This window comes from Coloeus monedula (assembly GCF_965178545.1).
Source record: "Coloeus monedula genome assembly, chromosome: 5".
NCBI classification, from domain to species: domain Eukaryota; kingdom Metazoa; phylum Chordata; class Aves; order Passeriformes; family Corvidae; genus Coloeus; species Coloeus monedula.
Genome location: NC_138785.1, coordinates 46,455,732 through 46,483,374, shown reverse-complemented (window position 1 = coordinate 46,483,374; position 27,643 = coordinate 46,455,732).

Below are 27,643 nucleotides of genomic sequence, written 5' to 3'. Positions count from 1 at the left end.
ACTTGTGTAGAGCCCACATCTAAAAGGCTTCCATAATATCCTCATAAGTGCTGTATTGTAGCTCTCTGCTCATTTTCTTACACTCTTGTTGATTCATTCCAAGTACCATTTTTTCTTTAAATGCAACACTGAAACCTGAATACAAAATACTGAATACTGATGCTTTGTCAGCGCTGAACATATGTATAAAAATGGCCCAACCAACAAACTAAGGGGCAAAAAAATATTGAAAAATAGTTTGAGGAATTTAACTTAAAATATTTAATAAATCATTTCATTTGAATCACATGTGACCTGAACAATAAGGCACTCAGTACAGTTAATTGATTCTGAGGGTTAATGAAGTGACTACTTCCTGGATATTTTTAATAGGTAATTAAAGTATTTGATAATCATGCAATATTTTCAAATTCTGTATTATGGAATAATAGCATTTGATAGTTTAATGTTTGTGTTTCTCATTTGTGAAACATACAGTTTAAGGATTAGGCATTACAGGCTGCATACTAAACTTAGATGTGTCCAAGAAAACGATTCTGCTGAAATGGAATTATCCCTGGTATAGATTGGTATGAATGTAATTGATCATACTGTGTGCTTTGACAAGGGTAAATATACATAAACTGGAACATTCAACAAAATATTCCAACACAAAAGTTAGTGTTTTAATACCTGCAATATAGAATCTTCTCCTAACTTCAAAAAAATCTCTTAACAATATGCAAAATAAAAAAGTCTACACGTTCTGATAAAAGTAAATCAAAATGTCAGACATTCAAAAGTAATTTACAAGATAACAGCACAGAGTTAACGTGGAAAAAGAATGATTTGGTGGGTAAGGCATTTTTTTGACATGCAGATGAAACAAAGTTAACTGTTTAAGGTCAGGTGTTTAAATGCATTTCCCTTATTCAGGGCAGAAAAGTTCTCTGGCGAATATCAAAAGCAGAAAATTAGGTCCTTTGAAGAAATATGGCTAGTTTTAAATTACTTATATTTTTCTCTACCTTCTAAATTAATTTCTTTCTCATAATAGAAGTTTAAGAAATATCAGATCTCACTAATAATGGGGCATAAGCAAGTCTCAGAGCCCATGATTTAGGAATTCTGCAGGTGTGGCCCCAGATCTCTCATACCAGTTTCCTATTTTGAGAAAAGAGGTTCCAGTCTCATTCAGGATACTTAGCTAACCCTGCAAATAGAAATAAGTGAAAAATAGGTCGTAATGTGGTGTATTATTCATTTAAGAAGGAATGTCATAATTGTAGGCAGTCATTGAGCAGCTTCCCCTCCTATTAAACGAACCATAAAAGCAGGAAAAGGAAGGTACAAGGCAACAGTTTAAAAGACAGTTTAAAAAACAAGTCTGCTACTACTGAAGGACTCAAGCACTTCTGCATCAGTGCTGCACAAATCTGTTGCACAAATCTGCTTTTTAGGGCTTTTAAGCCTCCATGTTCCTGCTGCCTAACTCAGAACAGAGCTGGCTAAAAAGTATTGATGAGATTTGCCATCAAATTTTCATTTTTCATTTGCATCCAGAACATATTGAAACTGTGATCCTCTAGCATGCAGCAGCATATTTTCTACTCAGAACCTGATATTCTCAATTTTGAATTTTTTTGTACAGTTAGGATAGGGAAAAAAGTAAAGCCATTAAACCTTATCATTAGAAACCAACCAAATTCATCCACTATTTATTTTGCCTACAGTCACAGTCCAAGAATATTTGGTAACCATGTGTTGATAGTTTTCTTCCCTAAACTTAAATTGTTCAAAATATTGTGGATTAAAACATCAGATGAGAAAATAATGAAGAAAATATCAAATAGCAGACAAAACCCCCATGACTTTCATCTCTATTTAGTCAATGTAGATATTTGTGTATACTAGAAAACTTTTCATTTTAAAACATCATATGCTATATGACTTGAAGCAGGTGAAAACCTGATTATTTGTGCACATTTACATTGCATGTCTCTATATTACCTCTACCCAGATAGTTAGGAAATAAGAGTTACAGCAGCTTTTTAATTTCTTATTTTCCTGAATATGACATTAGAGACAAAGTAATGGTATGGATGAAATTATAAGTTAATAAAAAGTGCATTTGCTTCAAATACTTTAAGATTTATTATTAATATCAAAAAGTGTACAACATTTTATAATCACTTTTTTATTTGCTCATCATAAACACAGAGAAATAGCAAATAATACCACTCAAAAATGCATCAAAAGAGGGCAAAAAGGTAAAATAAACATTTGTATCATTTTTGCTGCTAGAAAATTTCCTTTTATCTGGATCAGCCTAGTTGGCTCCCATAATCTTGCCATGAGCAGAGCAATAACATACCTGTTTTCCACCTGCGCTGTGGTCCTTTCCTTCATTTGCAACTGGCATTGAAGGCCAAAGCTAAAATACACAGCCTTCAGTATCACTTCCAAGTTATTTTTACCACTCTTGAAATATTAAATGTACAGAACTTAATAAGATACCTCAGCAAAACAATTACCATTTTATCAGACCAAAAGAGAGCAGAAGTAGTTTGAATCTTTACTCATGATATACAAGAGAATAAGCCCAAAATTGAAACCAGAGACTGGCATGCCCAGAGATCTCATGCACTAAGCAGGCACTGCATTTGTTATATAAACTCAAGATCTTCAGCCAAGTCTTTAGCACCAGCAGTTTGGGCATCAAGCCCACCAGCTGGGTGACTATCAGCTGGAGTTCCTGGCTTCTGGCATATCCCAAGAGAAGTTGCCACCAATGGAGCCAGCAAAGACAGTCCATCACTGACCCCTGGCAGTCAGGTCTGGGAACCCAGCAGCTGGGAAACCGCCCCAACCTTCCCACAGCTGAGGGAGCCAGCCAGTACAGAGCCTGAGGCAGTGGGGAACCTGCAGTGGGCAACAGCAGAGAGAGCTCAGAAGAGCTCAGAAAGAAGCAGTCTGACCTGAAGCTCATCATCAGACCCACTTTGCAAAACTCATCATTTGGACTGCACAGGGAGCAGTGATTGCGTGTCAGTGATTCCATGAGATGGTTACCAGTACTTTTACCAGCTGAGAAGCCAGGCACGTCAGAGACATTCATTCGGTCTGATGATACTACCACTGTCCGCTTTGGAGGGGAGATGGGTAGCAACTCCCTCACATCACTGATCATGAGAACAAAACTAATCCTTTTGCAAATTGGCAAGGTCAGAAAGGAGGCCCCTGACTTACAAATGTTATTGGAATTCTGCACAGCTAAAAATATCCACAAAGTTTGACCAGACCAAGGCAAGGGATACGACACTGGAAGATCACAAGATTAAAACCTTAAATAAGCCACAAAGTTCTACCAGAAAATACCCTGCCGGCAAACTGCCCTGAAGGAGATTTAATGAGCTACTCTGCATCCACATCCATATGCCTGTGCCTAAACATTGCTCCCTAAAATTTCAATGCAATGTCAGGTACTGTGACCAGCTCAGTGAAGGCCCAGTGATCCATTTGCACTGGTCAGCACAAAGTGGTAGTCTCTCCATACGTGGGACATCTGTGACAGCAGAATTGCGGTGCCATATTCCTTTTCCTCCACCCCAATCTCTTTGAGGATTTTTTTCTTGTGTCCTAAGCTAACTTTTGAAACACTGGACTCTGGAGAAAAAAAGTCTTGAGTACTTCCCAGCATGCTCAGACAAAATACTTGGCATTTTGAAGGCCCAGTCTAATAGCAAGACAAATAGCTGGGGACAACAAGGAGCAGGATGACAGTGTCTGAAGATCAACAGTCCTGTAAATGATTTCCAAGAAACCCGTCACAGTGAACCAGCAGCTTAATGCCTCTGTATGAGCACAGATCTGCAATGTCAATCTGTGACACGCAGCCATTGCTTCAGAATCTTAAAAAAAACCCCCCACATTTTCCTGGTGTTGCATGACAAACTCCCTCCAGCAACTCAGCAGGTATTCCCTGAGATGTAAGCTGGCCCGACAGCAGAGAATTGGTTGGTTGAGCAGTGTGAAGTGAATGCTCATGCTCTCAGCAGGAAAAATGTTTTTGTGGATATTACTACATGCAATGGATTGCACAATGAAAACTCTGCTGAAATGTTCTTGCCTTGATGAAACGGATGGGATATTTTCGAATATCCTGCATAAAGCAAGTGCAGGCAGCACACCACTAATGGAAATTTTAAAAGTCACTGTTATGCAGCAAGCCGTCATCAATTCATAACTTCCACAAAGAGGTGCTACTGCTCTGGGGATTTGCACTGCTGTTTTGCCATACTCAGATGCAAATATATGAGCCCATGCTACTTCCTATTTAGAGGTGAATTGAGTATTTCTAGGCAGAAGAATGGTGGGTGCTTCAGTCTATAACTCCTTGTTTATTATTTCAGATAGTCAAAATACACAGTGTCACACACAGTTTTCCTGGCTTCCAACAAAATGCTAAGTACTTTATTCTTTTCTAGGATCTCAAATCTTATGCCCAAGATTTCACATCAATTAATTTTGGGCAGAGACTTTTTACAAGATCATGTACTGACAGGACAAAGGGGAGTGGCTTCAAACTGAAATATGGTAGGTTTAGATTAAATATTAGGAAGAAATTCTTTGTTGTGAGGGTTCTGAGGCCCTGGCATAGGTTGCCCAGAGAAGTTGTGGATGCCCCATCCCTGGAAGTGTTCAAGACCAGGTTTGATGGGGCTGTGAAGAAGCAGGTTCAGTGAAAGGTGCCCCTGAGCATGGCAGCAGGGTAGGAACCAGGTGATTCTTAATGTCTCTTCCAACTCAGGCTATTCTACGATTCTACATAAGGCTAACATTTTTCTTTTTAATACTTAAAGAGGCTTCTCTAAATGCTTAAACACATCACCAATGTCTTTCAGATATCCAGTCAGATACCCTTCTGCAGACAATTGTCTCTTTGAGAGCCCACAAATTGCCCTCTTTTTGTGCAGGTAACAGAAAATTGTTCAAAACCAGTATTTTAGAAATTCTTCCTTTTATGCCATCCATTTAATTGTGGCATTCCCTTATGTACTGATAATTTGACTCGGTAGGTCTTTATAGCTTTGGTTTTTTTATGGTTCACTATGACCAGGATCTTGACTCTTAGTTATCACCAGTCCTTGTTTTTGAAAAAACATCTTCTGTTGCCTTCAAGATAGTGATGGGAACCTAATTAATTGTGGCTTGGAGTTAAATCCACTGAGAGATCTGGGGTTAGAATTTGCTCTATTTTTGTTCTGGTTGTTCTGCAGCAACCCTTTCTTTCTGCTTCAAGCAGGTACTAGTCCTGCCAGCATCAGATTTTTCCTGATCTTTGAAAATATGTGATGAACATCTTCAGAGACTTCTCCATTCTTTACATTTAGGAGACTATTTCAAGGAAAGCTAGAACTTTTTCCCTGAATAATACTACAGCTTGAGATATTACTTTAGCTTGATAGACCCTTACCTGTAGAGATGAAAATAGAATTTTAAATCAAATTGATTTCCAGTTCTAATGATTCCTGAGCTCCCACATATAGAAATGTGACCAAAGTGTTCACAAGCACTCCAGGGATGGTTGCATGTGGTGTTGATATTAAAGGTAGAGATATTACCATATGCACAAAACCCCTTCAAGACTATGTTATTGAAAAAGATAAAGTGCAGAAGTGTTGAATATATAAAAACCCTCTAAGTACTGCTTGCTGCAGATTTTTGTTTTGTGGGTAGAATATCAAGAATCTCAAAGTCTTTAGTCTAGAAAAATTACTGCAATAGGTGCCAAAGGTTGTATTGCATTCCTGTGCCTTCCCTTAAAAAATATCCAAACTATTACAGTGACTTACTTGGCCTATTCTGTTAGTTCATGTGGTAGCTTTCTGACTTCAGCATTCCCAGAAGAGCTGAACGCAGCCCTCTTCATATTTCAATCAATCTGGCCTCATCAGAAATCCTTTTCTGAACTTTCTAATTAATTTTTGTTTCCTTCAAAAGTTTAATCAGTGTATAAACACTTTACAAATTTGATAGAGCCAGAAGTTTTCCATCTTTGCTGATACTTAACAAGTATTTCTACTGCTTGCTTTGTCCAGCAGGCATTCTCTCTCTCTCATTGTCCATGCAGTACGAAGCACAAACGTGGGGTAATATAGAGTGATTATTTTATTCCAAGTGTCCCACTTCACAGAAAATGGACCTTTTGAATACACCAGTAAACCCCCCTGGCAGTTTTTAAGAGACATTTTGCTGGTTTCCTCTTCCATGTTAGAGGTGTTGGCAGTTTAGCTAAAATCTTCCATAAATTGAAATTTACTGGCTGCCACAGAAAAGCCTTTAATTTCCTCTATGTCTGCCCTTACAACTTGGCATATCTCAAGCAAAGAGGAGACCATTACCCTATGAATGAAAAATTTAAGGTTAAACTTACACCCCTTTGTTATTCATACAATAATAAAGGCAGACATAAGGCTTTAAACATAAATTAAAATATAATATATAATCTTCTCTTAAAGAGAAGAAGAAAATTAAAATATAATCTTCTCTTTGAAACATACATTTAAACTGGACATTAATTTTTAATGAATATAATAGACCAAGTATAAAGGCTGGATACAAAGACTGGAGTTGAGCATATAAAATGGACTATGAGTGAAAAATAACTTAGTAATGATGGTTCTACACAAGTATGCCTGTAATCTGACCTGCTTATCTCAAAAGGATATCTTGCTGGTGACAGCATCTCCCTCCGAGAAAAGGTTTATCTATCATGCTGAGCCACTCTGAATTGAGTTATAAGTACTTTTTGTTGTTTACAATGTGAATACATTGAGATACTTCCACTGTCTGTGAAACAGGTGGGATACAAAAATCAATAATTTAAGAAATATTAAAGGACAAATTCAGAATCATTGGCTGAGAGAATTATACAGCCTCTTTATTATACATTTCTGTAAACCAGAAACCAGAACAATTGCAACTCTACAAAACAGGTTTGAAAAAATTCTAGTTCAAGAGAAAGTTGTGTGAGAAGCATGAGACAACATGTTTGCAGAGGAAACACATACACTAAGAGAGACAAAAAGTGTTTTTCCATAGCCTATAGAAGATTTATCTTCTTTGCGATAGTACAGTCTTGAATCTTTCCTCCTACTGTAGTGTAAATAACGTGAAGGTATTTGCAGGATAAAATAAAAATATCCACAAGGGAGAGAGGTGGAATAATTTGCCTTCAACGCTTATTCTGTGCAAATGATTCTAAACTTCTCCCTTATGGGAACATGCCTAAAAGCAGAAGAACAAATTTGTCTCTGAACGTATGACAGCACAGCTCTGCCATCTGAAGCTTTTCTCTCAGGAGTCAATTTCAGTGCTACCTAAATCATTTGGTAAGGTAGAGCCAGGCAACCACCATACATATTTAAGTCATAAAATGCAAAGTAATACCTTTAAGGCCAAAAAAGGGGGAAAGGAGTCGTGAATATGAGCAGGATATGGAGATTCGCTTTTATAATTGTAGTAGTGAATATCCTTAGCTGTAAAAATCAGAGAAGTGCTAAATACAGCCAAAAAGCTGTTTTGCTGTTGTATAAATAATCCAGGTACATACACGTCTCCCGAGGTGAGACCTAAAGACACCTTGGAACCTCTAGAAAGGTCTCAACCATCCTGTGTGAAAACCAAGAATCTTATGTCACCTTTTTTGTTCATGAGGGAGCACCAAGTTTCCAAAATGAAAATGATAGAGGGAGCTTTAGAGAAGAAAGATGGGTATAAATATAGACTTGGTGGGGAAAAAAGAAAAGCCTTAATAAACTTACATTGTTTGGACAAAAAAGAAGGTGAAACAATTACTGAACACGATGTGACAAATACATTTATTGAAAATTAAAATTGATAAAAATAATAATTTTTATCAGTGGTCACGATTTAAATAAAATTTATGACACTAAAATTCAGAATAGAAATAACTCCACACTGAATGGAAACATTCATTGAGACCTTGTGAAATTTTCTAGGTATGGTGATGGCAGTGGAGATGGAAATCAGGGTGGCTTTTCCCCCAGTATAGCCTACTGGAAAAAAGAGACAACTTGGGCAAAATCTAGTCAGATGCCCTTCTGCAGACAACGGCTATTTCTTCTGCCTGTGTAAGTGGCAAATGTTAAATTGAAATTTCAGTTGAAAAATCTAAAGGTAAAGGTCGCTTTTATCTCTTTATAACATTTGGTACTAAGTGTCTTGTGTTAAGCTTCAGAGAACATAAAAATCAAAAATGCTTCCTAAAAGACGCTGAAATATCCATTCATTGCATGAAGAATGAGAAATGTCAAAAAAAACCCCCCAAAGATATTTACACATATTTCTGTTCTCCTTGTTAATGTCCTTAATAAGCATTTAACTTTTTCCTTGAAAATTTTATTTCAGAATTAGAGGAGTAGTGTGTGATAAAAACAGTGATTACTGAAGAGTCTGAGTGAAGTTAAACAGCATATAATCCTTACACATCATGTCAGGATTGCATCTGAAATTTCCCTGGGAGAAGTAATAACAGAAGTTAGTTACTAATCTCTGATGACTGCGATTACTGCCTTTGGGAAAGCTCAAATATCACAACAGCAGGGACATAATAAGATATGAGATGGAGGGAAAAAAACCCCAAAAACTATTGAGAATGAGAAAAAAATAGATACCAGTGCAAAGTTACTAAAAAGGGACCAAATCGTTATTTGTAGAGCATCCTGGAATAGGGATGCAATGGAAAAAGTGACACTAAAAACCATATAAAAATGGTGGATCAAGACCTTCAGAGGCAAAACGCTCTAAAAAACGATTTTGAGAAACTAGGTAATCTTAGTGAAGAAATGAGAAATGTTCCTGAGGAAGACACTCGTAAGAAAATATTACATTTTAGAGAGATTTGAAGAGATAAGTTTAGAGGATAGATTTTTTTTTTCTTTCAAGACATAGGAGATTTAGCAGGAAGCTAAATACTGAAATAAAAAATTAGACATCTCTGCTATTTTTCCTATAATCTACATCCAGAATGTATTCACAGTTAGGCTAAATAATGTCTGGAAAAGACAAATAGTAAAGTGGATTCTCATGTAAAGAAGTTCCATTTCCCCAAATCAGAGTCATCATTAGCAAAGAGATGGGTAGGTAAATTCTTTAACTCTATAAACATGGTAAAGGCCTGAGGCAAAACTGGAGTTTGAGGAATCACTAATAAAGAGGTTATCATCAAAGCTTTCACAGAAGATAATGTAAGCAGTAGGAAAAGAACACTGGCCCATTAAAAAAAGAGAGTTTCAGTGCTACTCATCGTCAAGCAATGTCCATGATAGATTTATATCATCAAGATGTGCATATTGATGCAGGACTTGAATTCCACACATTTGGATGCAGAGCTAATTTGTATTTGCTCTGAGTACTTATGCTGTATTGACTGGGGGAGAAAATCAAATTCAGAGTCACAATGGGCAATACCAACACTCAGACTCTCTACTATCCACAGGGTTAGATGCACATTGTAGTGCCTTCCTGGCAGAGCAGATGATGGACAAGGCACGCAAACTTTGACCACGACTGCATTGCATCCAGCATGTTTTTATAGTAGTTGAGTCTGACCTTAAAAAACCAACTCTTTTCAATAGACTACCCTGTTCAGAGTTATCAGTTCAGGCTGAAAAGGCTATTAAAACATAACAAGAGTTTCCAGCTATGGGAATTGAAGATACCAAGGCATGTCAGATATCACACACTCTTTTGTCTAAGGCCCTGGGTGACAGGTTGATTTGATTGATATGTCTTGAAGTCCCATTGCAACTAAGAATGTCAAACTGCAGCCAGCTCTGTACATAGCTGCTAACTCTCTTTATTTAGCTCTGTTAAGATAAAACTGAAGGGTTTATTCTATGACATAATAATTAGAACATAGAATCTGAATTTTTCATGCGCTTGTCATTAAGATAAAACACAATGAGAGCAAATCAAACTGTCTAAGAACAATGCAGTTCCAACTTCAGTCTTTCTGTGTGATGAGGAAACTTATCTTAAGCATAAAGAACATTCTGTAAAATTTTACTCATGGTAGAAAGAATGATAAGAACAAGTTTAAGACAAGGAATTGACAGTTCACCTTTTTGATTACTTGAAATCTGATATATCACTGACAGATTTTTTGACGTATACAATATATATATGTATGTGTATATATATACACACACACACATGCACACAAACATACATATACATACACACACATCTGTATGCCATGCATTGGTGCAATGTCTATGAATTGTAATGTAAGCATGTGTGCTTAGCCCATTTTTGATTAATTCAGTATTTTGGTGCTTATTAAAATATAGGAAATTTTTGAAAAGCCAACATAATTAAACTCATCCTTAAAGAGAAAATTTTCCTTTGCCTTGTTTTACCTAAACCATGAAATTCCCTGTAAATTATGAGCCAGTGCTTCCCAGATGACAGACTCATCTTCTGCATGTAAACTTGTCTTCTGTTCAGAATTCAGGCAAAATTCATACAGAATATGGGCTTTGTCAACGACTCCTCCGAGATCTTCTTCCTAACCTTGTTAAAAATTGACAGTCTTTGTAAAAAAATGACATTTGCATCATTTTGAAAGTTTTCCATATCTCCACAAAACTGGATTATTGAAATCTGAAGTACTAAACATGCTTGGTTTGCATCGCTAACCTCAAGAGATGCAAAAAGTATCTTTTTTTTATGAGATCTTGCTTTGACTTATCAAACTTATTTTTGTATAAGGTAGCTTTCCGTAATTAATTCTATTAAAACACCATGGTGTAACCTACCATTGTGTGCTCCAGATGCCAACATAATTTTGACTGCTTAGAGTTACATCTGTTCCACAGAGGACTTCCTGCCTTTTATGACAAACAAAATGTAGAGACCTATGACTTAATAAGACTTCAACTTTATTAACTTAGATCAACTGAGAATTCACACAATGCAGGCCATAATCACCATAATCCTAGAATTGATCACCCTTTTCATTTGAAAGACCTTTTATCAATCTTCAGTGGCTTACTTCTAAAAATCCACCACTATTTTTACCTCCTTAGTAGCTGACATTACAAGTTCCATAAAAGTAGTTTTTATTTATTTTAAGAGATTGTTGAAATCTGTCTCTGGGAATCAGAAAACCAGACTCTGCATGGCATGAGACCTATCCTATCAGAAGAAGCTGCAAATGATTCCCTTACTTTTATCTACCATGTGTTTCAAAATAAATTTTCCCCAAATTACTCTTGTATGAAATATGATAATTCAATTATTTTGCAATTCAGACTGTTTTCACCTCATCAGCTTAAAATGATTTAATATTTTCTCTTCCAAAACTTTTACTGCAGGAATTTTACAGGGAAAAAAAGTCCTAGATCTATTTAATTTTTTTCTTCCACTCATTAAGTTAATAGAAGTAAATAAATCCAAAGAGTTTACATGTGGTGAAAAATAATAACATCTGAAAGCTCCATCTAGGAGATGTACCAGAGAGGTGTTGAATAGTTTGAGAGTGTTTCATCTAACTTCCCAGTCCACTACCGGAATTTTGTTTTATAGCAGCTTCTATGAATGGAACTCCTTCCTTATTGAGTTAGTAGAGGTTAATGTTGTAGACCCTCTCTTTTATATTGGTTTTAAAGACAGAGTTCTGCCATAAAAAGAAGAAATCAAGAAAACCGTAGTCTGAGTTTATGAACTCTTTACATTAGTTCCAAGAGAAGCCACTGATTTGAAAAAAACTATGGGGGGGGGGGGTGGGGGGGTGGGGTGGGGGTGGGAATAGGAGAAGGGGGAAAAAACCGTCAGACTAGTGTTGGGTAAGTCATTAAATGTTTTCTAGTCATTCTTCCAGGCAATGATGGGTGATTAAGTTTTCATGAAAATCAAGAATCTGGATGAAGACATAGGAGAAAAATATATGAGTTTACTCTCTCACAGATCTCAAAACTGTTAATAATTTTACTTTTTTCTACCTGCTTTTTCCAAGCTTTTCCATACTTTAGAAAACTTTGGATTCTACCAGTCTTTTTTTTTCTTTTAAATCAGTCAATGCTTTGTATACCCTCAAGGGATTTGTTTCCTTGGGTATAAGATAAAATTTTAAAGTGTATAACCAGGTAACAAAGTTAGTCTTGATGCTAAAAATAATGTTTTTCTTTTTCTCTTTTTTTTTTTCCTTCTTTCCTCTCTCCATCTCTCTCTCTAAATAATGGCATGCAAAAGACTTGGGAAATGAGAGCTTGTCAACCATAGTCATGCTGCAAAGATCTTCATAGGAATGAGACCTTTATTTGAAAACCCACACAGTAGCAGCAGTGCAGATTCCTAGAACTATCACCTAATTATTTTCTAGCCCAATACTAGTGCAATTACCCATCAATATTAGAAGAGTGTCCATTCTCTGTATAAAGACTTCTTGCCAAGGCTGTTGTTTCCACCCACTGTAGTGTATTTTTGACATGAGGACACTAGTTCATTAAGGTCAATGATTCATTTTATATGGCCCAGTAAACCCTCAACTCAATGAAACTTTTTGGCTGATAGTTACTTATAGCTGGCATAACAAACAGCTGACTAAAGTATTCCAGTGTTCAGTGAACAATGATAGTGTCTATTAAGGGTATGCAGCTATGCCAAATACAATCATATATAATCAGCTGCACCAGAAATCCCTGTCGACACATTGCAGAATATCATCAGTCAGATGATGCATCTGCTACAAGTGGCAGCTGTTGTGCTCTGGAGTGTAGACAATTAGACATGAATATACTCCGTGGGCTATTTGCTGCACTCAAGCATGGTATTAACTGACACCTGTTAAGCTGTAATCCCCACACTTTTTATATCTACCCATGATAATTACTGAAAATACAATTTAAGATATCTAAAGACATGAGATTACATAAATAACAGTGAGCATAGCAGCAATACTTCATGTATTTTTGGACTTTAGGAAAAGCTCTTTAAATAATTCACAAATGGTCAGGCTTACTAAAATTATAAGCCTCTTACCAAAGTCATAAATGCCAAGCACCAAATGTATTGACATGTAATTTAATATGTGATGCAGTGTAATTTTTTTTATATAATTACTGAAGTAGTAATAAGTAATATTGCAAGAAGAAGTATTAACTATGTGAACAGAAGAATCAGAGAAAAAAATCCCTGTATGTATGGTTACAAAGAAACTGAGCATAAATCATTGCCTTTGGCATAAATATTTACACACGGAGTGAGCTGAGATTTTTATTGGATTTTGCTTTATTTGAATAGCTCTGAATTTTTCTTCATATCACTGGATTAGGTGATAATTTTGATTCAGGATAATTTTGATTATCCTTCTGACTTTCTCTGGATGACAAATTTTTCTTGTAGTGAGGAAATAATCCAGAGTTTTATCAAATTGTTACATATATCTACAAGAAATATGGACTGCTGCAGATGTCCTTAAAAAACACCAATCACACAAAGTTATTAAACTCTTCCTCAACCTAGAAAATTATCATGCCTGGGCAAAACAGGATTAATCAGGAAAACCCCTGAATGCCAGGGGTTTACACACTGCATGTAAATTCTTAAAGTTTGTTCATTATTGATTGAAAACAAACAATGACAATTGTTCTCATACAAAATGATAAAGCAGACATGGATAAAGCACACACACACATACCCTTAAAAATCATAACAAAAGTTTCTGTCTAGGTTTTTCTCCCTCTCTTTCTGATAATTTTTCTTGCAAAGAGTAAAACAGAAAGAAGAGCTTTTGTATAAAATCTAATTGCATAGAATATTAAAAATATGGCTCTCAAGACATTATAAACAAGTAATGCCTTATTTTAATAACTGTAAGAGCTGTTTATTTGCTAATTGAAAATCTATTCTCACTTGATTTTTTTTTTTTCAAACACAGTGGGAAGCATCAGTTTGACAGCATTAGAAAAACAACATTCTTCCCTTTAAAGCTTGTTTGCTTCTCAACATTTTTTTCTTAGCTTCATCTAGTTTTCTTGATTTTTTTTTTTTATTTAATCCTGAATGGCCCTTTAACTGGATCTAAGGTATTAAAAAGAATCTGGTCTTTATCACTGCACATTATTTTAGTTCTCTGAATTTGAGTAAAGCCCATAGAGTACGCGGTACAAAGTCATTTACTGATGCTCATACTGAAAACTTAGCTTTTAACCCTGTGAGCAGCCTCATAAAACTTTATGAAGATTGTTGCCTACCAGCAGTGAAAGCCTTACATACTTCTCTCTAAGACTGGGACCTTAGCAACAGGCTAAGAGAAGGTGAAGCACTTATGATAGTCTCCAACAATGGAGAAAAATCAAACATTTGAAACTAGCTTAGTTATTTTTTTCCATGCAGAAAACACTAAACAATGTATTGTGATGATTATTCAGCTGTCTGGAGAGCTCTAAGTCTGAGAAGGCACCAGCCACAGTGCACCCAGACAATTCTTTTCCCTCCAGCAGTACTTACCATTCTGCTTCACACGTCAGACGGAGGGCATGAAGTGTGACAGGATGCAGAACATGACAACTACCTCAGAAGTCAGCAGTAAAGACAGCACAAGAGCAAGGACTGGGATCTGATCAGGAGCTAGAGCCAAATCTACTCCGGAAGACAGAATCCTTGCAGGAGGAAGAAGCCACCATCTGCAACAACTCCAAGCACTGATTACCAAGCAAACACCCAGCAGGCCTGGAGTCTTAGATACTTTTTAAAAATCCAATTCTCCCTCAGCAAAAAAACCTCATTTTGTCTTGCTGGATGTTCAGAGAGCAACCTAATTTATATGCCAGATGAATATGTGGGACAAATTTTATTGCAATAAACATTTTGGGAATATGAGGAAAAGCAAACTAAAATTACTAGGAAAAAACATATTACTAGGAAAGGAGGAAATACGACCAGAAATTATTCAGAAGTTATTTCATTGAACAATAAAATAGTCAATCAAAACTAAAAATGCTGCTTCGTTGGTATGTTTTTAATACAGGCTTGGAAAACAGGAGCTAAATGTCCAAGCAATGGTCTAGGAACAGATTTTTCTTGCTTTCTAGCATAGCTTGATTCATGTACTTTGGGAAGGGTGGTTACAGGTCTCTGTAACTTTAGAAGTGTGCATGACCCTTGCTGTCACAAGAGGTGAATAATGCCAGAGGTACCCTTTGCAGCAACACTTTGAGAATTATAGATTTAAAGCCCTCAGTCATCCTGTTAAGACTGCACTTTAACAGAAATGGAGTCAGTCTATTGGCACTGAATTAAAAGGGTTGTAGAGAAGTATTTATGATAGGGGCTAGGTGAAAGCCAACAGGCACATAGGAGCACCTGGTTCAGAACGAGGAATCCCCTGAGAGGATGTGGTTAATATTCAGTGTGTCTCTGAAGGGCCAGGAGGGAATAAATATTGCAATCACTGTAAATAGGGCAGACAAACCAGACTGCTAGCCAGGCTCTCTGCCTGGCATGTACAATGTCAAATGCAGAATCACAGACTCACATGGAAATAATCAGTCCAGAAATAAAAACCTCTGAGGTCATCAAGTCCAACCTATGACCCAATACCACCATGGCAGTTAGACCATGGGACTAAGTGCCACATCCAGTCATTCCTTGAAAACCTCCAGGGATGGTGGCTCCACAACCTTCTTCAGCAGCCCATTCCAATATCTAATCACTCTTTCTGTGAAATCAAAGTAGAGCAAAGGCAAAATTTATTTTCTGTGCCAGAACTGCAAGCCTAATGCAGAGGGTGCTGATGGTACTGAGGATATTCCCACACTCAGCATATTCTGTGTAGCAGATAGCTCAGTGGGGCTAAATCACTAGAGCATATAGCCAGAAGAACTACCAGACCAAATAAATTAGGTGTTAGTTAGTGGCCAGGACTGAGCAGGATTTATCTGGGAGTTCTGGAGAATTATAAGAAGAAACTGAAGAGAAGATGGGGTCTCTTGAAGGCTGAAGGAGATATATTTAACTTTTATGGTGGTGAATAAGGTGGTTACAGAGCTATTATTCATCCAGTTAGGGGAGGTTTAGACTGGACATTAGGAAACATTTCTTTATGAAAAGGGTGGTCAAACTCTGGAATAGACTCCCTAGAGAGGTGGTTGATACCTGAAGCCTGTCAGTGTTTAAGAGCACATTTCAACTTTTTGGTCATCCATGAGGTGGTCAAGAAGTTGGACTAGATGATCTCTGTAGGTCCCTTCCAACTGAAACAGTCTATTCTGTTATATTCTAAATCCCAAAATAAAAGAACTAGGGATAGTCAGTGAAATTACTTGAAGATGTGTTTAAAAAAGATTTAAAAATGTTCTTGAGCAACAAGTGAACTAGAGAAAGCAACTGTCAACAGTTTTAAAAAAGGATTACAGAAACCCAAGCACAACAGCTTCATAATCCAGTACCAAAGGTACAAGGTAGGGAATATAAGTGTGGGTACTTGGGGAATCTCTGGGGAAGGGACTGTGTAAATTGGCCAGACACCCATGCTTTCCTTAAATACCATGCTCTGCTGCCACTGCCAGTCTGGTCTAGACTTGGACATCGGTTGGGATAAGTGCATTGATGAGGTTTTTTTTCCAGAGTTCACAGAAGTCCAAGGAGAACTATAACAGGAATACTATGCAGAGTGATATCCAACGTGTTTTATTCAGAGGGTTATTAGGATAATTTAATTTGTAATTATGACAAGATTTTAAAGCTTGTCTTATAAAATGAAGCATTACTTCTATGTGTTATTCTTTAATCTTGAGAAGGTAAGGCCATTAACCTAGAGAACTTTCCTAATACAAGTATTTGCTACAGATTCTTACAGAACAAGTCCTAAGGCATTATAAAGTTAATGGATAAAAAAAGAGAGAGCAGAAGCAGAATAATCACAATGATTGAAAATACATAACTAAAAATTTTTGCAGATAATTATTTTCCACAGAGTAAAGCTTGCAGAGCAGTCAATTCTTATACAGCTGATAGCCAGGTCCTCCCTATACAAAATCTGATATTACAGAGCTGATATTTTCATGGGGGCAAAACTAAAACCTGTAATTTTCCTCCTTCTCTTTCTTCCGCTATACAGTGATTACTGATTATTGCAGGTGTGAAGAAAAGTTTCGTTCTCCTTTTGTTTGAGCTCTTCTGTGTCCCATGGTAACAAATAGGGGAGTCATGAAGCTCAGAAGCTTTTTACAATTTACAAACTGATTTCTTGTTTGTTTTTTAAATCCCTCTCAAAGACTCTAGAGTTGCAGAACAACTGGCAATATACAGTGACCACCTTCATTTTTTGACAATTCAAATTGATTTTCTTCATCCTGTGGAATTCATGCCTGATGATGTGTGTTCACACCATCCAATACATCTGGGAAGACATTGTTAGTAAGAGAACATCAGGATGAGAAAACTGCACTATGAAAGATGAAGTATGGAATCAAGCTGCTTTTGCCCTTTATGTGCAGGGTAAATGTTTTATCCATATTCCAAGGCTTCAAATTTAGATAATTTCTAGAGCTGTATATGTGAAATATAGCCCAATGCCACTGATTCACTTTGCTGATTGATGGCATTTATCCTCAAAGACACAACAGAGTATGTTCATATAAAGTCAGCAGGGCTTTTTAGGAGTTGCACAAAACACTTTCAACATAATAGATGCTGATATAATTCAAATCAGGAATAAAAATGGTTATGATGCAGAGAGCCAGTGGTGTATAGAAGCTACACACAGATCCGAAAAGGGAAATAGTGATCAATGAGTCTTCTCAAGAGCAGCTTTACTCAACTAAACTAAGCAAAGTGAAGCACTGTGGAATAGTCAGAATAGTCTTTCACCTTCATTATTTTAGAGTAAATAATTTTTAGACCAGCATGGTTTTGCCTTAATTAGCTTGATTTATGAAGACTGATCCAGCAAAATATTTTATCATGCTCCTAACTTGAAACTTCAGAAGTTCCATTAAGTTTACTGGAATGACTCTCATAGATAAATACATATCCAGAGCTTCGGATGAGCTTGACCTAAATGTTAAGTGTAGTGACAAAACTGCATTCAGAATAAATAAATCCAAAGGATAAGTTGATATTAATTAAATAATAGAACAAAAACATATGAATTCTGCATAAAAACCATAGAAAAGTATATCCCACTGACACAAAAGATGTGTGAGACAATGCAAAACACCATAAAATATGAAAAGGATTAGCATGTAGCTTAACATATTTTCCCAATTAATTATGTTACCAGAAAAAAATCAATAAATTGAAGGTGCACATTTCACAGAAGTTTCTACTAAAGTATTTTATTTACATTTATTTAAAAATTGATATAACTTAATTTGTGATACTTCACAACATGAGAATACATTATTTACTTCTAAAAGGGAATAATACACCATTTAGAATTGTTTCTTTGGAATGTTGATACTTTGTCATGCAATAGTCTAACTGAACTGATATTTCCTGGGAGTACAGTACAATCTCAAATTTAATTAAACATTTGCTTGTTAGGTTTCCTAAAAATAGATAGGAAAATTATCTAAAACAACAGAAATTATACTGTTCTGTAAAATGTGAGACAATATGATTTAAATGTATTTTTCCCTTTCAGTTCTCAGGAACATATGGCCATTAATAAAGTTTTGTGGTTTAGGTATATAATTTAAATCTCTTAAAAAGTACATAATGTACTATAGTTAATTAAAAAGATAAAAACACACATTATATTAAAGCCATGCAAGATTTTGGAAACTGGAGGTAAATAAACAAATAATTTTAGAAGCAGCTCCAGGAATCTGGTTAAGCCTGTGGTGGCTTGCTCACAAATGTATGCTAACATGCATGAGAAGAGACATTTATTATCACAGCACCGTAGAAAGGACTGGTACAGTGTCCTAGACTTTCCCATAGTAAAAACTGAAGTACCAAGATTTTAAGATCAGAATTTTAGTAGGTCTACTAGAGTCCAGCAGTTTATACTAAGAAACTTGAAGAAGAGGCGGTAATAGTCATTGTAGAGAATAAATACCTTTATGGAAAATTTGCACTGCATATGAACTAATTCATATGTAGAGATATAAAATATGTCTTTACATGGTAATATAAGAGGACTCATCTGGGCTTGAAAACTGTGTAATGTGATGTGAGAAGAGATAAATATGTTTAAAAACTCTGAACACAAATATGTGCTTTCATCAGTCCCATACTTTAGCTGATGGATCAACCTTTCATAAAACAAGAAAACTGCTGTTTCCAAAATGCTTGTAAGTAGCTCAGCTTTATTTATTCTTTCATATATATATATATACATACACATATATATACATATGTATACATATGTACACACATATACACACATATATATACATATATATATATATTTGTTTCCTGCTGTGAAACAAATCGCAGCTGAAGTCTGTTTGCTTTCAGATGCTGTTTGGAAAATAAAATAGAACAAAAGGAAAGAGAAAGAAAGAAAGAAGAAAATACCTTACAGTCCAGATTCTTTCCTCATAAAAAAACCCTCAAAAAACCAACCAACCAAACAAAACCTCACCGACCTATAGACTATTCTCCATTTGCTAATTCTTGTTCCAGCTATTTTCCATTTACACTGCTGTAGTCTAATGTAAGCCTCAGTGACTTCTTCTTCCAGAGCTGTACTTTTGTACATAAAACTTTCTGTCTTCTATACAGTTTCCATAGCTTACAGCTTCCATAACTGTTCCACTTGTCACAGAGAGGTCAGAGAAGCAACAGAAATTTTCTGATGTTGTTTGTACTGTCTTGTTCCTAGGAATAGTACTTCTCTGGTCTTGAAAAGGACTTCTGAATCAATGCAATCCTGAAGCCTTCCCCTTCTTTCTGCACTTTGGAATGATATATTTGACAAGGTCAGAGGTAAAGAGAATTTTTAATAATTATATAGCACTTTCTTCCCCTTTAAACAGTAAACCTGTTCTAATATCACCCTTTGTCTCTTTTTCCCATGCTTTTATTCTCTTTCCATGCTTTTTCTTTGTATGCTCTCTTCTCATCCTTCATTTTGCTTCACCATAGCAGTAATTATTATCTCGAGCAATAACCCACTCCATGCTGCAATTAATATTGTCAGCCTTAGTAGCTGCCATCAGATTTTTCCCTTCCCTTTGCACTTAGGGATTAAAGTACATCTAAAGATAGACCATGAAACAAAATCAAGCCCAAACCCAAGGGAAAGAATTAATTTCCCTAATTTTCCTCTCCTGTGCAAAAGGGAAGGGAAGCAGCATGGTCTGCAGAGCCTCTTTAAAAGTGAGTGAGAAGGCCAGAAATATCAACCTTATTGCTTCCAGAAACAGTGCAACTCCTCTACTGTGAGGAAAACACTGGACCAAAATACAAAAAGGCAGTGGCAGTAGATTTTTTTTCACCTTTTTTTTTTTTATGACTCACTTTGTACATCTTGTAATTTTTTAATTTGGTTTTGACAAATGACTGAAGACTTCACAATTATTTAGAGTTCTCCTTGTGGGGGAGCTAAAGTAGTACCTGCAGTTAGAAGTGGGAACAATTTGCAGAGGGAAAATTGCATTAATGTTAATGATGCGTTTTAGAAATGCAGTATAAAAAGTCATGGACTATGACAATTTTTTTTTTTTTTGGCACAAACCTTTAATGAGCATATAAGCCTAATGCATAGACACAAAATTTGTCAGTATTTCCTATTGACTTTACCAGGGTTTGAATCCACCCTACTGTACTGGCTTATTTTCACCTCTATCTGCCATAAACAGAGTACATGTTCAAACAGAGAGTTCATTGTCACCTTCTATTTGAGAAGCACAAAATTTATACCTAGCTTACTGCTTTTCTCCTTCCTGATGCTGGCTTTTAAAAGAGCCAAGAAAAGAAAGGAAATTTTCAAGGATATAAAGATACAAAAATTACTCATAGAGCTGTTGGAGTGAGTTGCAAAGGAGTGCCACAAAAATGATTACAGGGATGGAACACCTCTTCTATGAGGAAAGGCTGAGACAATTGGAGTTGTTCAGCCTGGAGAAGAGAAGGCTCCAGGGAGACCTCAGAGCTGTCATCCAGTACCTAAAAGTGGCCTACAAGAAAACTGGAGTGAGGCCTTTTACAAGGGCATGTAGTGACAGCACAAGGGTTACTGGCTTTAAGTTGAATGAGGTTAGGTTTAGATTGGTGAGGCACTGGCAGAGATTGCACAGAGAAGCTGTGGATGTCCCATCCATGGAAGTGTTCAAGGTCAGGTTGGATGGGGCTTTAAGAAAGCTGGTCTAGTGGAAGGTGGCCCTCCCTGCCCAGGGCAGGGGAGTTGGATCTAGATGTGCTTTAAGGTTCCTTTCAACCCAAACCATTCTAGGAATCTATGATACATCTTCACTTGACTTTCTTTTTGTTTCTCTGAGGCTTAGGGAGAAGTTTCGTGACTGTTTTTGCACTTAAAAAAAAAAAAAAAAATCCATCTTTCAGCTATATTTATGTATTTTACTGTTCCAACATGATTTGGATTTACTGCCTATGCACCACTGTCCTACACATCCCTATGCATATCAAGAAAACCACTTTCTTTCTGTCTGTCTCTCAAATATTGTTGCAACACCATGTCTCAGTCATCCTGGGGAGCATGGAGCTGGAAAGCATCCTTACTGTTTTCTTCACAACATTTAAATGCTGTAGAAGACCCTCTCTCCTCATGAGTAAGTGCCCCCAGATCTTGTCTGGTTCCACGGTAGCATGGAGAATACTGTCACAGATGCTTCTTTTAATACTGTGTAGTTATCCTCTTTCCTTTATCATCAGAGGTTTCCTATCTCCCAAAGATCACACAAAACAGCAAAAAGACTTCCCACTGTATAAGAAATTAGAGCATTAATTCTCCAAAGATAAATGAGAATGTCAGTCATGGACTAAAAGGAACAATATTCTGTTATTAATAGGGGTTTTAAATAGTTATCGTTATACTATTTAACATTTTAGCTCCGTTTTTCCTTTCAAATTTGTAAAAGTAAATAAGCACATAAGTAGAGAGGGACAAATAATGAGCTCAGTGATTCCTTTTCTATTTTAAAAAAATGTAACAGGATAGGATAGTTTGCATTTTTATTTTATGGTATTTTAAATACATTCATTGAATGACAAAACTTCTGAGAAATTAAAAGTTATTAAGAAGCCTATAGTCTAAAATCTTTCACTCCAGAAGTTTCATTCTAGTAAGACAGACGAAAACTGATATTTACCTATGTGTGTTTTCCTTATATAACTTCTGTTGTCACAAAGCAAATAATCTCCCCTTTGACACAGTTTAAGTAAGTCACAGAGGAAGCATCCTGATAAAGAGACGGCAAAATTCTTTTTGTTGCCTATTCTTTTGTTATTTGTGAAGAAAGGAGGATGCTTAAGGGGACAACTGAAGCTCAGCTGAAGAAGAGTTAAGAGTGGGTGGAAATTAAGAAGGAGGATTTGACTTACTAACTGTTGCAGTGTTTGGGACAAGAAAACTGAGTAAACATCACCTAGAAAGAAAACAATTATGTATTTTTTTCAGAATAGTTCTGAAATATGTACTCAGAAATAAGTTATTGTGCTAGAATGCAGATCTCTCAGCAGTAAAGAATGACTGTATGCAAGCTCTCAAAATATCATAAAGCACAGAAAACAATACATCTTGCCTTCAGTAATGCTTCTTTAATGCTTAAATCCTACTTTTCATTGTGCTCTAGATGATGCTGAAAGCTGAACTTCTCCCTCGCAGGTCTCACAAACCAGGAGGTATACATATGAACAAAAGCCATTTTACTTCTCAGATCAAGTCATGCATTAAGTGAATCTGATAAGCCATAAGGCCAAATGTTTTAATATACATTGCTGTCACTGCTTAAACATGTCAGAATTGCAGACACTGGTAGAGCTGGGCACTCCTTAAAAATGTGCAATCCATTTAAAATTTTTCCAAAACTCAGCAAAACTTTCAGATTTCAATTTTTAATTTTTTTTTTTCTTTAGTTAAGTGGACTAGTTTCTTTTCTGGCTAATTGATTCTAATCAGACCGGATATACAGTAGAAGATTTTACCTGAGCTCTCCTGATCCTGGCCTGTATAAGAAATGTGTTGGTTAAAGCTCAAATAATACTTTCAAATTCAAACGACGTAATCTGAAGCTCAGTTCAAAGTTTCAGAGGAGAAATATCTATATTTTACATAGAGAACTTGTATTAAATTCTAGTCTCAGTGTGGACTGTGTTGAATCAACACAATGCTTATGGTGGATTTTTTTTCACTTATCTTCTATTTTTCTTTTACTGTCAGTAGTTTCCCCAGATTGGACTGGGGGACCTGTCCAACACTGAGTAAAATGGCTACGAATAATTTTTCTTGCTGTATCACCTATCATGTTTTAGTCACTTGAGACTTATCAGTCTATATTACTGATATACTCTCCTATATTACTGATATTTCTATACAACTGTTGCTCTTGTACAGAAATCACTGATTTTTTTAGGCATTGTGAAAGTAGCTGCTGTCTAGCTACTCTGGATATTGATGAAATCATAATATGGCATCAAGGAGCTCAGTGTGAACAAACCCCCTAAATGCTCACCTTACTTTTTTCCAGAGTTCTGTGCAAGGCTGTGCTGTTACCAGCACTGACACTGCCCAAGTTAAACACAGAGAGCATTTGTTTGAGTTGGTTACATCACCTTTTACATGACTGTGTAATTCTCAAGTGGCTTGTAAAAAAGCGCTGTTCAAACGAACATGCAGTTTAAGCTTATTCTGGCAAGACACAAAGGAACTTGAGCAGTGTAATATGCTCTAATGGTAGATGAAAAAGCAGCACTGTAATTTTAACTTTACTAATGCTGATGTAGAAATAAAGCCTACACTTCTTTAAAACTGGTTTTCTTAACATAAGCACTGCATTTAAATGCAGTGTCTGTTGTTTAAAAAAAAAAGTTTGAAATAAAACAGTACCATATTCTGTGTGCGAGGACAAAACAATTGAAAAACAAATAAAGCTCTTACCATGCTGCTAATGTAGACAGAGGTAAGGAAATGCAAACTAACAAATAATATTTATCAAAAATATACAGAAAATCCAAAAGTTTCTCATCAGCTATTCTACATGTTCTTCTCACCCTTAGCAGGATTCCTGTTTGATTATTCTTGAAATTAGTTCTGATATGTTTCCTGTTTAATGTATCACATTTATTTATGGTTATACAGTAGCACCAGATGGAAATGCTAAGACAAATTAAAGAAGTACAGGAAACATTTCAAACTGAGAGTGTTAATTACATGCTGAAAAAGTTCTAGCTTTCCAAGAAAAGAAATTTCCAACTTCCAAAACCTTGCTATTATTTTCATTAAAAAAAAAAAGTCCAAGGAAAATAAAATAAAAATCTTAAAAGTTTCAGTGTACTGCTTTTGAATAATGTTATCCACAATTTTAAGACAGACAGTCCATTAAATAGAAAAAAGATTTGTTTTACATAAAGCAAGAGAGTACAAAAGCACAGCTTTTGTAATTTTGGTAATATTGCAGTTCTACAAACATATTGCATAGTATGTGTAAGAAAATAGTTCCCATCTTTTATATATACTTCTATACACAAGAAAACCATTAACATGAAGGTTACAAAACAAAAAGGGTTAGCAGACCTTTACTGAGTATGGATTGAAACAATATGACACTCAGATTTTGATCCAACTTTCACATGCATTACAGTGAATCAGCTGATAACAATTCCATAGTCTAAAGTTTTTATTTTTTTTTTTATTTAGCAATTATTTAGAATCTAAAAACAAATCAAAACAAACAAATAAAACAAAAAACCCCTAAAAGGTACATTATGTTAGCAACCAAATATCTTAAACATCCTTCATTACATCCTTCTAGACATTTATGGCTGTATCTTCCAGACTTAATAACCCTCTGCATCTAAAATGGTTGAAAGTGAATTCTTTTACCCAGTCAAGCAAACTTTGCAAGCAAACCAGTATAACTTCAGTTCAAAGAAGCAATGTCCTGGCATGTTTTCTTAGGAACACCAAAAGACCCCCATACGCATGAATAGTAGTGTAATCACAAGACACTGACAAAAATTTAAACCCTGGAAAAAAGTGAAAATCTACAGCTCAAAATGCTGCACAAATCTAAACTATGTTACATTTCATGTTGTAATTACAACTTCTCATCTCTCCATTCCAACAGAATTAGTAGAAACAGCAGTGTCATAGTGTTGGATATAATAGGAGTGTCTGTCTTTGGTCTTAACACTTAACCAATGAATGAACTGCAATACAAACCATACAGCTAACAGTGCTCAGAGAGGTTGGCTGATGCTTTTATTTTTCTCTTCTCTTCTTTTTTTTTTTTTTTTTTTTTTTTTTTAAAACAAGAAAGAGACAGTATCCTATAATATGACACAAATATTTTTACAGGAGATAAATCTATCATATATTAAATACATGTAGCCAATAAGGTATTTTCAAATATTTCGTTGTTGTCATAAGGATGGCATTTTAAATTTTTAGTATGATTAATGCATTGAGATCACTTTTCCAATACTCCCTGAAATCATGTGGACTAGAAAAACTTTTACAAATAAAAACTGTTTTCTTCCTTTCTTACAGTTTTCAATGGATTTAAAGTAAAACATCAATATTATGAAATTCACCAGAACATTAAAACATCATGAGAACTTTTTTCTATCTCATAGGCTGTTGAAGCTCTTAAATATGCTCTACTTCATATTGATGGGACTCCAATAATGAATATCCTGACAGTGCAGAGGTACGTGAACTTACTGGCTTGGTTTTTTTGGAGTCCAATGTACTACCCACATATCTCCTCTGAGTTCTCTTCAGACAAAGTGGCAAATTATTTCAGTCTTGCTGTTAAAATTAATCTCGTAACAGATTTTTTTTCCTACCTGCCCATTCCCAACCGAGTTGGTGTAGAATTTATTAAGGTTGGGTGCTTCCATCCAATGAACAGAGACCTTTGTTAAACAAATAACAGGTAAATAATCTCAGAAGGTGAAGAACAAACCAATAAGAATTTTTTGTGGAAAATTCATTACAAAGTATCTGCAAGCCATCCTGCAGGTTTGTTTGAGGAGAAAAAAGCTCCTTAGCCTTTTTGTATGCAATTTGTAGGAAGCCACATTTTAATTCATCAAGTAGATTAGTCGCTATATTTGTTCATCTTTTAAGCAACAAATGTATGTAGGTGTGCACAGATAGTGACTACGCGTAAGACATCTATATCCCTATAGTTTTAAGGGTTTATTGTATGGCTACACTTTCTAACGTTTTATTGTCGTCTTCTTTGTCATCTCTAACTATTTTTGTCCCTCTTACTAAAATCCTCATTTCTAATATATTTTCTTGCAATATTTTCTAGTATATGTTCTTTCAAAGAAGAAAAATCTCAAATAGACAACAAGTCAGCTTTTAACAGCCTTCTTTTGAAGACATAAAATAATCAATTTAAAATCTTCATATAACTGTTAAAACCAGAAAATACAGAATTCTTGCTATGGGGTGAAATTCACACCTCTGAAGAAGGCCAGTGGTAAGGCAAGCACCAGTCAAGCCATTGACACGTCTTGGGCTGGTCTTCTGCATAGGAGTGAATTTCACCTGAAGTGAAAACAAAATCAGCCTTATTAGGTGGTAATAAAATGCAAAGGCAATCACAGTACTAGTTTGTTCATTCTCTTTTTTTTTCTCTAAAAGCAAAATTGTGTAGAAATACCCACCTTGCACCATCTCCCCCGGCTTTAGAATTACATCATAAAAGCTCTCATTTCATTGGCAATCTTAGATTCAAGCCTCTAAAAATACTAGCTAGGTGATGTAATTTAAAGAATAGAATTAAAGAGCACACTTACCTCACATAATCAAGCCATCTTCCACAATAGGAAACATTTTTATACTGTTTTACTTTCCTGGGTTCTGCAAGTTTCAAGATATTCTTGTTAATTAATGCTGTGACAAATTTACCAGCAGCATACCAAAGCATTTTTTTATAAGATTTCAATTACCAATCAAACCAAATGAGTACGAACACTGATACAAGAAATAAATCCCACATGAAACTGGGTGAGATCTGAGTGTAAATGAGGCTGCATAATTTAAACACAGACCTGGTAAAGTCAATGTAATATTGACGTACTTTTTAATACTGAATGTCATTTAATGTGTAGTTTTTTATATACTACTATTACTTTGAAACCTCAGCAGCAGATGGTAAACAAAAGAGAATAATAAATGTGAATGTCATACAGGTTGTTAGTGCACTGCTTCTCAGCATCATACGTTACATTAGTACCAACATTTGTGTTCAAGTGGCAGCAGTTAGACACGGTCAGAAAATGGACAAAATGTACCTTTGAAAATTTCTCTCTTGGTTTGCCAATTATGAGGACCTTGTGAAGAGCAATACACTGATCAACAAACATATCATCAGAATTTTTGTTCTTTACCCTGTTCTTCTTTTCCAGAAACTGTATGTTTTACTCAAAGCAATCGCTTCACATGCAGTGGCCAAGAAAATATTATATAAGGTCATTCAGATCTGACAAA